Below are 11,763 nucleotides of genomic sequence, written 5' to 3'. Positions count from 1 at the left end.
GACCTGTGCACGTCGATGCTGTGGCGCTAGCGGAAGACGGTCGAGAAGAGTGTGCGCCCGTAGTCGCACTGCTAATAATGAGTTCGTAACGAGAGCGTGTGTTCACAAGAGCTCTTGTACGTGCTGTGGTAGCTGTACTGTACGGTCTGCCACTGCTGCACTTGCAACATGACGAGCCTGGTGGCCACCTGCACGGACGTCCAGTACCTCCTCTGCCGGTGTGAGAATGTTCTCGTGGCCACTGGTACCAGTATGGTAGCACAACTGGTGCAGCAGCTTTTGAGTTCTCAGAAAGTGGCGTCTCGCCACTCGGAAGGCCGCAATTCGACCCCCTTCAAACGCCCTCATTTGGCTGCAGGAAGCACGAGTGCGTCTCCGTGGCATGCTTTCCTGCTTGCTTCACACGTTTGCGCCACACTGAGCCTTCTGGCTGTGGACCTTCCCTATTAAAAGGTAGACTCAGATGGCGCTCTAGCAGCTGTGCCACTATGCTATCTGTTAGCGGACGACCTTGAAATCATTATCAGTACATTTACTATCCAATAGGTAGTGTCCGGCCCGTAGACAAATGGTCAGCGTGACGGACTGCCGTCCTAAGGGGCCCGGGTTCGATTCCGGCTGGGTCGGGGGATTTTCGCCGCTCAGGGACTGGGCGTTGTGTTGTCTTCATCATCATTTAATCCCCATCCGGAACGCAGGTCGCTCAGAGTGGCGTCAAATGTAATAAGACCTGCACCAAGGCGGCCGGTCCTGCCCCGTAACGCTTATTTCCATTTCCATCCAGTTGGTTGCATATGCCGTCATCGGATCAAAATCGTCGTCTTTCCGGGTGCACTATTTTTATTTTTTTCCGCGTGACTATAGCGCCAAATGGTGCTGGCATCACAATATGAGACAGCTGCAGGGACGCGAAAATAGAGAGTGTGCGTCAGTTAGCGAGTATTTACTGTGCCCTGTCGTGGTGTTCATTACAACGTGGCTCGAAGACATTTGGATTACTTCACACAGGGAAGAATCATTGGGGAACTGGAAGAAGAGTGACGAATGAAACCCCAAGAGTTTGGTACTGCTTACAACATTGTTTCGCGTGCATGGTGAGAATATTTAAGAGTCAATTTAAATACTGTCTTTGCTAGAGGTATAAATATTTAGATTCTTTGCCTTCAAATGTAATCGTTAGTCTTTCTCGTTTTGAAGAGCAATTGTAAGATAGTCTTGTGAAGGTACGTGAAATGTATTTTTGCAGACGCAGCGAACAATTAAAATTTTGTAGCAGATTAATGCCACATTAATGTGGAGGTTGTATACCGTGTATTTCATAAATAACTATAGAATTTTTGTGGGATGATGAGCTGAATATAGGCAGTCATTTCAAGTATATAATCTTGCTGAATGGAATGAACTATCTAATGAGTGCAGAATATGGACAGAGTAGATCTAAGGAAGACGAAAGTAATGAGAAGTAGCAGAAATGAGAACAACGAGAAACTTAAGATGAGGATTGATGGTCACGAAGTAGATTAAGGAATTCTGCTACGTTGCGTGCGGCAGCATTACAGTACAACAATTAGTGTTAGGAGATGTTACAGAATATTTTAAAAATCTTGGTCAGACACGAGAGAACTGATTTTCCATGATTTATGGGGGTAATTAATTTTGTTTGTTCTCAATAACAATACTGACATGTGCGATAGTAGCAGGTTCCAGAAGATGTTTGAATACTCACATGTCGGAATAACGATTTTCATGATACAAGTCGTGCAGCTGCTAATAAGATTTTATGATAACGATAATATTGCCAGAGAGAAACCTTTACACACTTCCGTACGTCTTCAATCAGGAAAATAGAAAAATAATTACAATTTCTTTTATAGGAAAAATTTTACAAGCGGTTTGGAAATCACGAGTGATTCCTTACAATGATTTCTCGCGTTTTTTTTTTTGAGTCATTCTCCACAATGTTCGATTGTCTGTGTCCATTAGCACATGATGTGCGCGTGGTCTTGGCTTAGCACTGGTTGTTTCTTCGCGTTTCCACTTCAGAGTCACATTACCAGCAGTTTACTTGGGCGGCTTTAGAATGTTTGAAATGTCCCTCACGGTTATGTTAGTCACATGAGACGCAGTGACTGTATTAGCCCCCGTGCGATGTCTCTGAGCTCTCCAGACCAATGCACGCTGCTGTTTCTGCTCCTCTGCTGACAGCACAGCACAGTACAGTACTCCGTCTCACCTGCTTTTGTATTGGCGGGTCAGCCTGTCGTGCCACCTAGTGGTCAATTTCAGATACTTCTGAGCACGCAGTGTGTATACAGGGTGAGTCACCTAACGTTACCGCTGGATATATTTTGTAAACCACATCAAATACTGACGAACCGATTCCACAGGCCGAACGTGAGGAGAGGGGCTAGTGTAATTGTTTAATACAAACCATACAAAAATGCACGGAAGTATGTTTTTTAACACAAACCTACGTTTTTTAAAATGGAACCACGTTAGTTTTGTTAGCACATCTGAACATATAAACAAATACGTAATCAGTGCCGTTTGTTGCATTGTAAAATGTTGATTACATCCCGAGATATTGTAACCTAAAGTTGACGCTTGAAACCTCCGACGTTCAGTTATGAGAGCTGGTGGACTGAGTCAAAGTAGTGTCATGCACATACTGCATCGTCACCGCTTTCACCCGTTTCATGTGTCGCTACATCAGCAATTACATGGTGATGACTTTAATCATCGAGTGCAATTCTGTCAATGGGCATTAACAGAGAATGCGTTGCAGTTCTACCTGTTTACCGATGAAGCGGGTTTCACAAACCACGGGGCAGTGAATCTACGGAACATGCATTGCTGGTCCGTGGACAATCATCGCTGGGTCAGACAGGTAGAGAGACAGCGACCGTGGACTGTAAATGTATGGTGCGGAATCATTGGCGACCACCTCATTGGTCCTCACTTTACTGCAGGGGCCCAAACAGCTGCAACATACATCGCGTTTCTACAGAATGATCTGCCAACGTTGCTCGAAAATGTCCCACTGGAAACGCGTCGACGTATGTGGTATCAGCATGATGGTGCACCTGCACATTTCGTAATTAACACTAGGCTGGCCCTTGACAGGATGTTCGACGGGCGTTTCATAGGACATGGAGGACGCATAAATTGGCCAGCCCGTTCTCCTGATCTTACACCTCTGGACTTCTTTCTGTGTGGTACGTTAAAGGAGAATGTGTACCGTGATGTGCCTACAACCCCAGAGGATAAGAAACAACGTATTGTGGCAGCCTGCGGCGACATTACACCAGATGTACTGCGGAGTGTACGACGTTCATTACGCCAGAGATTGCAATTGTGTGCAGCAAATGATGGCCACCACATTGAACATCTATTGGCCTGACATGTCGGGACACACTCTATTCCACTCCGTAATTGAAAAAGGAAACCACGTGTCTACGTGTACCTCACCCCTCATGGTAATGTACATGTGCGTCAGTGAAAGCGACCAATGAAAAGGTGTTAGCATGTGGACGTAATGTGCTGTTCCAGTCTCTTCTGTACCTAAGGTCCATCACCGTTCCCTTTGGATCCCAACGTAATTCGGTGCTCTCCGGTACACACGATCGAACAGCGGAGGAGTGGTACTCAAGCGTCAACTTTAGGTTACAATATCTCCGGATGTAATTAACATTTTACAATGCAACAAACGGCACTGATTACGTATTTGTTTATATGTTCAGATGTGCTAACAAAACTAACGGGGTTCCATTTAAAAAAAGTAAGTTTGTGTTAAAAAACATCCTTCCGTGCATTTTTGTATGGTTTGTATTAAACAATTACACTAGCCCCTCTCCTCACGTTCGGTCTGTGGAATCGATTCGTCAGTATTTGATGTGGTTTACGAAATATATCCAGCGGTAATGTTAGGTGACTCACCCTGTATACACCTTAACGCCTAAATTTTCGCTTTCCGGTCAGTAATTAATTCGAACACAACTGTACTTTGTTTTTTGTCCCGTGACTTGATAACTGTACATGTACCGCACTATATAATTTATATATAGAACTGTATTGTTTAAGAGTTTACTTTTAGTAGTCGCCAGTTCTCCAATACTGTTTGTTGGCCGTGCATGGCTCGTGTTCCCGCCATCATGTATTTTACACCCTGTTTTCAACGTCCTTCCAGCTCACTACGTTAGTTTAAATTACTACTGTCACTGAGTTGCTGCTTTGCCTGACCGTGAGCGGCGCTAGCAGCGCGTATCGATATATCCACTCTCGTAGTATCTTTGCTCGGCTGCTATTACTTCCCGGTCGTTGTCTATCGTAGGCAAGTTCGTGTCACGAGTTTGGGCTGACAGTGAGTTAGAGCGCGTCTGGAGCGCAGTCCGGACCTGCCAGTCGGGGAGTTGCAATGCGGCACTGGTGCAGTCGGGTTGGAGCAGTGAGTTCTGCGACGACACGGCTAGCCCGACCATTGCCGCCACGCTTCACTTGAACCGGGCCACGGTTTTTTTTTTTTTTTTTTTTTGTGGTTTTCGGGCGCACAACTTCAATGGTCATTAGCGCCCTGACTACTCTAAGAATGCACCGCGAGGCACAAGTTGACAACAACAACTAAAAGGGAAAACACAATAAAAGACAGACTGACAGGCATAGCATTAAAAAACATCATCAAATGTCCTTAGCGAGGTTTGTCAAATTGATAAAACAAAGAACACGAGCAGCTGCTCGTGGGTCATCCGCTAAAATGGCATCTAAAGTAGTAGGCAGGTTAAGATCGAGGCGCAGTGTTTTAAGATCGGGACAGGACATTAAAATGTGACGAACCGTCAGCAAGTGCCCACATGGGCAGAACGGCGCCGGCGCAGCCGTCAGCAGATGGCGATGGCTGAACCGGCAGTGTCCAATTCTTAACCTTGCTAAAACGACCTCCTCCCGCCGAGAAGGGCGTGAGGAGGACGTCCAAGCCACGGGAAGAGGTTTTAAGGCCCGAAGCTTGTTGTCGGGAAGTGCAGCCCAATCGGCATGCCACAGCGACACAACGCGCCGACAAATGACCCTGCTAAAATCGGACGAAGGGACACAACAAGAAGCTGTCCGAGGCTGGAGGACCGCAGCCTTGGCCGCGGCATCTGCAGCTTCGTTCCCAGGGATACCGACATGGCCAGGAACCCACATAAAGCTAACCGGCGTACCGACGTCCACCAGCTGCTGAAGAGAGCGTTGGATCCGGTGTACGAAAGGGTGAACCGGGTACGGATCACTGAGGCTCTGGATGGCGCTCAGGGAATCTGAGCAGATGACATAAGCAGAATGTCGGTGGCGGCAGATGTACAGAACAGCCTGGTAGAGGGCAAAGAGCTCAGCTGTGAAGACCGAACAATGGCCATGGAGCCGGTATTGGAAACTTTGTGCCCCGACAATAAAGGAACACCCGACCCCGTCATTGGTCTTAGAGCCATCTGTATAAATGAAAGTCATGTTGTTGAACTTCGAACGAAGTTCCAAAAAACGGGAGTGGTAGACCGAACCGGGGGTGACCTCTTTTGGGAGCGAGCTGAGGTCGAGGTGAACGCGGACCTGAGCCTGGAGCCAAGGTGGCGTGCGGCTCTCGCCCACTCGGAAGGTTGCAGGGAGTGAAAAATGAAGGTGTTGAAGGAGGCGACGAAAGCGAACTCCAGGGGGTAGCAAGGCAGAGACATACAACCCGTAGTGAAGGTCAAGAGAGTCGTCAAAAAAGGAACGATAAGAAGGATGGTCGGGCATTGACAGTAGCCGACAGGCATACCGACAAAGCAGTATATCGCGCCGGTAGGTGAGTGGCAATTCGCCAGCGTCAGCATGAAGACTCTCTACGGGACTGGTATAAAATGCTCCGATCGCAAGTCGTAAACCCCGATGTTGTATGGAGTTGAGGCGGCGTAAGATGGATGGCCGTGCAGAGGAGTATACGAAGCTCCCATAATCCAGCTTGGAGCGGACGATCGACCGATATAGACGAAGTAGGACGGTTCGATCCGCTCCCCACGACATACCACTGAGAACACGGAGGACATTTAAAGAACGGGTACAACGGGCGGCCAAATATGACACATGTGGAGACCAGCTAAGTTTCCTGTCAAAGGTAAGGCCTAAAAATTTGATTGTCTCCACGAGTGGGAGAGCAACGGGACCGAGTCGTAAGGACGGTGGGAGAAACTCTTTGTAGCGCCAGAAGTTAATACAGACCGTCTTCTCGGCAGAAAAACGGAAGCCATTGGCGACACTCCAGGAGTAAAGACGGTCAAGAGAACGCTGAAGACAGCGCTCCAAGACACGTGGACACTGCGCGCTGCAATAGATGGTAAAATCGTCCACGAAAAGGGAGCCTGATACATCAGCTGGGAGGCAATCCATTATTGGATTGATCGCGATGGCGAAGAGAGCGACGCTCAAAACTGAGCCCTGTGGCACCCCATTCTCCTGGCGAAAGGTGTCGGACAGGACAGAACCCACACGTACCCGAAACTGTCGATCCATTAAAAAGGAACGAATAAAAAGAGGGAGGCGACCGCGAAAGCCCCACGTATGCATGGTGCGGAGAATGCCCGCCCTCCAACAAGTGTCGTAAGCCTTCTCCAAATCAAAGAACACAGCCGCGGTCGGGCGCTTCCGCAAGAAGTTATTCATGATGAAGGTCGACAAGGTAACCAGATGGTCGACAGCAGAGCGGCGCCTTCGAAATCCACATTGTACATTGGTAAGTAGGCGTCGAGACTCGAGCAGCCAAACCAATCGAGAGTTAACCATTCGCTCCATCACTTTACAGACACAGCTGGTAAGCGAGATAGGTCGATAACTGGAAGGCAAGTGCTTGTCCTTCCCCGGCTTAGGAATCGGGACAACAATAGACTCGCGCCAGCATGCGGGAACATGTCCCTCAATCCAGATGCGATTGTAGGTACGAAGAAGAAAACCTTTACCCGCAGGAGAAAGGTTCTTCAGCATCTGAATATGAATAGAATCAGGCCCTGGAGCGGAGGACCGTGATCGGCCAAGTGCGGTTTCGAGTTCCCGCATGGTGAATGGGGCATTATAACTTTCACAATTCGAGGAGCGGAAGTCACGTGGCCTAGCCTCCTCGGCCTGTTTGCGGGGGAGGAAGGCAGGGTGGTAATGAGCGGAGCTCGAAACCTCGGCGAAAAAGCGGCCGAAGGCATTGGAGACGGCCTCAGGGGCCACAAGGACTTCATTCGCGACCTTCAGGCCAGAAATTGGGGAGTGGACCTTAGTGCCAGATAGCCGGCGCAGGCTACCCCAGACAACAGAAGAAGGAGTAGAACTGTTGAAGGTGCTGGTGAAAGCAGCCCAGCTGGCTTTCTTGCTTTCTTTAATAATACGACGACACTGAGCACGTAATCGTTTATAATTAATACAATTCGCCACTGTAGGGTGGCGTTTAAAGGTGCGTAAAGCACGTCGACGAGCACGTATAGCGTCCCTACATGCTGCGGTCCACCAGGGGACCGGTACGCGACGTGGAGAAGAAGTAGGGTGAGGGATGGAATATTCAGCAGCAGCGAGAATGACTTCCGTGAGGTGTGCGACCTGACGATCGCAGCTTGTGAAGGGTTGATCCTGAAAGGTCGCCCTGGAAGAGAAGAGCCCCAGTCTGCCTTGGAGATGGTCCAACGAGAGGAGCACGGAGAGGGAGTATGCTGCAGGAGATGGATAATACACGGGAAGTGGTCGCTCGAATATGTATCAGCAAGGGCATACCACTCAAACCGGCGTGCAAGTTGGGGAGTACATATAGAGAGGTCTAAATGGGAATAGGTATGAGATGTGTCCGAAAGAAAAGTAGGGGCGCCAGTATTGAGGCAGACAAGATTGAGCTGGTTGAAAAGGTCTGCTAACAAGGAGCCCCTCGGGCAGGATGCTGGAGAGCCCCAAAGAGGATGGTGGGCATTGAAGTCTCCAGTTAACAAAAATGGTGCAGGTAGCTGAGCAATAAGTTGCGTCATGTCTGCCCTGGTAACGGCAGATGACGATGGAGCGTAAACGGTACAAAAGGAAAACGTAAAAGTGGGGAGAGTAATGCGGATGGCAACTGCCTGCAGGCCGGTGTGCAACGTGATGGGATCGTAGTAAATATCATCCCGGACCAGCAACATAACCCCTCCATGAGCTGGGATACCTACGACAGGGGGTAGGTCAAAACGCACAGAGGTGTAGTGTGCCAAGGCAATTGGATCGCATGGGCGTAGCTTCGTTTCCTGGAGGGCTACGACGAGCGGACGATGCGAGCGGAGCAGCAACTTCAAGTCCTCTCGGTTGGAGCGAACGCTGCGAATATTCCAGTTAATAAGTGCCATCGTAAGAAAAGGAAGATGAGAGAAGGGGTCACCTCGAAGGCCGCTTAGGGCCTGGCTTCGAGCGAGCACTGCCGCCGCTAGCAGGAGGCGGACAGTCATCGTCCATGGGGTCTATAGGGTCATCGGCCATCTCAGGAGGATGGCCGGGAGGGGGAGCTGCCTCCGCCGGTGAACGGCCAGATGTTCGGCTACCAGCGGTGCGGCCAGGCGAAACGGATGACGGCCTGGGGCGGCAACCGCTGGGTGGCGCAGGAGAAGAAAGGCGCCGCGGCGGAGAAGGAGAACTGTGCTTCCTATGCGCCTTTTTAGAAGGACGTTTGGTGGAAGTACCGGTCGAAGGCTGGGAGGTCGAGGGACGGAGGAAGTCTGCACGGGATGGTTCCTTCCTGAAGGCCCGGGCATCTGACTTCGGGGTCTTCGACTGAGCAGAAGCTGAGGAAGTGGCTGGTGTCTGTGGGGTGATGGGAGGAAGAGGAGACGTCGACCGCGCGACCTTAGCACTGGCCGAACGGACGACCGTGGTGCTGAAGGTCAGATCGCATGTCTGGGTTGCTACCTCCCGGGTAGTCCGAGGAGAGGCGAGGACAGTGCTGTATTTCCCCGCTGGGAGCAGCGTGGGCTTCCTACTAGCCAATAGCTTGCGAGCAGCCGAGGTGGACACTTTCTCTTTGACTCGAATTTCCTGGATACAGCGTTCTTCCTTATAGACAGGACAGTCGCGGGAGGATGCGGCATGGTCACCCTGACAGTTCACACAACGAGGAGACGGAGGTGGACAGTCACCCTCATGGGCATCCCTGCCACAAGTGACACATTTAGCCGCATTGGAACAAGACTGTCGAGTGTGATTGAAACGCTGACACTGGTAGCAGCGCGTAGGTGTCGGGACATAGGGGCGAACAGAAATAACCTCGTAGCCCGCCTTGATGCGCGATGGCAGCTTAACACTATCGAAGGTTAAGAAAAGTGTCCGGGTCGGTACAAGGTCATTGTTGACCTTTTTCATGACCCGATGGACAGCCGTCACGCCCTGCTCAGCGAGGAAAGATTGAAGCTCCTCGTCAGTCAATCCGTCGAGAGAGCTACTATAGACTACACCACGAGACGAATTCAAAGTGCGGTGGGCCTCCACCCGGACAGGGAACGTGTACAAGAGTGTGGCCCGAAGCAGTTTTTGTGCCTGAAAGGCACTCTCAGTTTCTAGTAATAAGGTACCGTTACGCAACCTGGTACAAGATTTGACAGATCCGGCTATGGCATCTACGCCCTTCTGGATAACGAAAGGGTTGACAGAGGAAAAATCCTTTCCGTCCTCAGATCGAGAAACTACGAGGAACTGTGGGGCAGGCGGTAGTATTTTTGTCACTGTTGGCTGGTCACGTTTCCGTTTGTGGGTCGAAGTCGAAAGCGATGGAGTAGAATCCATTGCGGAGGAATCCCCCATGATTGCCAGCGTCTCCGATGGCGCGCTCCTTCCTTGTGGGGACCCTCTCAGAGGGCACTCCCGCCTTAGGTGAATGTTTACACCTCAGGTCACACCTCCCGAGAAACAGACGGAGGGACCAATCGGCATGGACAGAAGGTATCAGCTCAGGCAATCACCCCTCCCCGGGCCTGGCCTTTACCAGGGGGTACGCGCGTGCCTTACATGTCTACCCAGGGCGGGGACTTACGCGTTACCCCGTCACCGGCTACGCGTGTGAACGCGTGGGTCGGCCTTCAGACACGCACAGGGAGGAAGGAAGAAGAGGAAAAAGAAGAGAGAGGGAGAAAGAGGACAGACTGTCTCAAACGCCGAGGCGGAGACCAGAGAAGGCAAGGAGAAGAAGGCAATGAGAAAGCAAGGAGAAGGAGGCAAGGAGAAGGCAAGGAGAAGAAGGCAATGAGAAGGCAAGGAGAAAAAGGCAATGAGAAGGCAAGGAGGAGTCAAGGGAAAGAGTAAGGAAGACAGTGAAGTGGAGAAGAGCAAAGAAAGGAACCAACAAAAGGAAGGAAGAAACGAGAAGTGAAAAACCAAGAAGACCACGATTATAGGTCGTGAAACCGTCCGTCTCCGGACGCAGGCGCTAACTACCCCCGTGAGGGGGATGGACTCCTTTTAGTCGCCTCTTACGACAGGCAGGAATACCTCGGGCCTATTCTAATCCCCGGACCCGCAGGGGGGGCCACGGTCTTGGTGGATCGTCGGTCGGCTCGCAGATCGTTCACGAGTCGGGTGTGTGTGTGTGTGTGTGTGTGTGTGTGTGTGTGCGCGCGCGCGCGGGTGTGTGTGTGTGTGTGTGTGTGTGTGTGTGTGTGTGTGTGTGTGTGTGTGCATCGACTCCAGATTTGTCTTCGTGCGTGCTTAGTTACTGTTGGGTATCGTTCAGGTCTTCGTGCAGTGTTTGTCAGGTTGTGTGTGTAGTTGGCGTTATTTACACTGACGACTATTTGATGTTGTCGGCATTCTGCGGCTTGCCGGTCGGTTGCTACGGACCAGGGAAGTTATCTCCGCGCGGTGCAGTCGGCTGGGTCTGCTGGCAGCCCCTGCGCAGTGTCGGAGCGTGTGTGTGGAGCTGTCCGATCGCTGCGAGCTTCGTGGTTCACCGACCCAGGTTTCAACTACCCAAGTCACGTCCATTCATGTTGTGGTGGTTCGTTTCGGTGGTTCGCTGTTGTGGAGGTTTTCCTGTGAACACTGAGTGATTGTATTTTTGAAATTTAGCCGCCATGTGGTGGAATTAACTATATTGGATGACTACAATTCAAGTGCACCAGCGGTTTTTTCTGCCTTGTGGCCGTTAGTGTTTTCGTTACCAGCCCTGGCTACTAACGTAATTTCAGGCAGCGTCCTTTGGTCACCTATTGTCGCTGTCCAACATGGTGTGTAGTTTTGACAGATAATACTTATTTCATTGTGGATAATTACGTTCGTAACCTTTTGTGTGACTTCTCATGGACTGATTGGTGTCAAGCAAATCGTCGTGTCGGTCGGTCCGTGGTTGTTACCAGGTTGGGTTTCGAGGGATCAAGTGTAGTTGGGCTCACCACCTGTCTCACCTAAGTGAACGACGGCAGACCGACCTCCCTGGACGCTTCTGAGTGCCGTTTTCTTTATTGTCCGTCTCACTGGTGATTAATTGTCTGTTTATAATCTATCATAGCCAATGATTTAAAAAATTCTTGCTCTTAGTGGATTTTATGTATTTTTGAATTTTGGAAAATCAATTGTGGGCCTTCAGCCACTTAAAATCCTTATTCTTAAAAAAAAAAAAAAGTGCGCCCTTCTGACTTTGAAAGGTTATGGTAATTTATTTTAAAATCTTGAAAAATTCATTGTGGGCCTTCAGCCGTTTGTATTGCATCTTGTTTATTCACCCTTGCCTTGAGGCTCTCAGCCTCACTGTGTATGAAATAATTGCCTTGT

Source organism: Schistocerca nitens, chromosome 12, assembly GCF_023898315.1.
Source record: "Schistocerca nitens isolate TAMUIC-IGC-003100 chromosome 12, iqSchNite1.1, whole genome shotgun sequence".
Taxonomy (NCBI): Eukaryota; Metazoa; Arthropoda; class Insecta; order Orthoptera; family Acrididae; genus Schistocerca; species Schistocerca nitens.
The sequence above is the reverse complement of the archived record's forward strand: the minus strand, read 5'-3'. Positions refer to the sequence as shown.